A 1,607-nucleotide genomic window follows, 5' to 3' on the forward strand; every position below is an offset into this window, starting at 1 on the left:
TTAGCATACTAAAGAAAGAGTGTCCAAAGACTGACAGATGCAAGGGACTGGACTCCACAAGATAGAACAATATCTTGGCTCTGGTCATGCTTGGCTGGTTAATATAATGGATAATCAAGTCTTTAGGAGTTCTCCCAACAATCTGTGAAATTATCACGGTCAATGGATGAACATTGCAATGCCGATTATGTTTCCCCCTGAAAATGCTGCTCCCAACTTTAAGCAAACAAGTATCTGCCGAAACCAAACCAAAAGAGGTAGAAAACCTGCATGCCATGCTATAGACTTCCTCAATGAGTATACTGTCATAATTCTCTTCTTTTAATTCCCACAGCAAATCATATAACCCTCTCTTAGCAGCCGGCAGGTGTGAATAAGATATAAGCATTTCAAAAGCTCCGCCAGCAATATCCAATCCCAAACTGATAATCATACTCGAATTTGGGCTAGCCAATTCTTCCTCATCAATTTTACTCAGCATGGAACGGGCTAGCTCTAAAATTTTGAAAGGTGAAATAAATCTCAACAACGCATGAATTAATTGTGATGGTTGGAGAAGCGGAGCGTAACTTTGAGAACCAACACAAAGCTCAAACTTGTCTCTGAATAACAAAAGAAGCCTTTGCACCAAGTCCTTAAAAACCGTACTTGACTTATTTTCCCTGAGATCTCCTTCCTGCACAATGTGTCTCTCATCAAACAAAAAGTGCTCACAAATAGAAACCAATAGATCAAGGATGTGTTGATCTATTTCACAAATAACTAGCCTGCTCGTCGTCAGCGACGTTTCTGAAAAAATCTTAACATTATGCACTGGAGGTAATGTGCCACAATCCAAGGGACTCTCCAACAGTGCCATCACAACTGGATGGCAAAGAACTGTCTGGGCCACTTGATGCTTCCACTTTGCAAAAGGAGCAACCAACTTATCTGAAGAAGGTCCAGAAACAAAGCCCCGTTCTGATATTTGCGAGAACAAGTGCTTCAAGAGACGTAAGCAGATCTCAGAGAGTCGACAGAGTACCGAAGCTGGTTGAATCTTGTAAGATGATCGTATTTGGAAGAGCCAGAATAGTATTAATCGGATATCTGATTCAATACTATCACTTTTAGGTTGCCAAACTTGCAGCAGTAGCTCTGCTAATCTTGGAAACTCTGGCACGCAAGATATATCCATGCTCATAATTTCGTTAAGTAATACTGGAAAAGGAGCCTGCTCGAAGAACATAGACAAGGCAGAAGAATAAATATCACGAATCTCCATCTTACTTTTGATTGCTTCAGTTACGGATGAGTAGTCAGCAAAATCAATCTCACTATCTACTATTCCTTCACGGAGATTCCTTGACCTAGTAAGTTCTAAACCTCTCACAAATAAGTCAGGTGATAGCTTTGAAAGGTTTCCGAGGAAGTTTTCCTCTAGAAAGACGATGGACTGTAAAAATGAGAATGATGTTCCATATAAATCCCAAGAAATAGCCATCACAGAAGCAAAATTCTCCAAAATTGATTCAGGTGTTGCACATATCAATGCAGAAGAAAACGCTTTAACGATTCCTGCGATTTCATCCAGAGAAATACTTCTTCTCACCAGTCCTTTTATCTCA

Source organism: Arabidopsis lyrata, assembly GCF_000004255.2.
Source record: "Arabidopsis lyrata subsp. lyrata unplaced genomic scaffold ARALYscaffold_1048, whole genome shotgun sequence".
Taxonomy (NCBI): Eukaryota; Viridiplantae; Streptophyta; class Magnoliopsida; order Brassicales; family Brassicaceae; genus Arabidopsis; species Arabidopsis lyrata.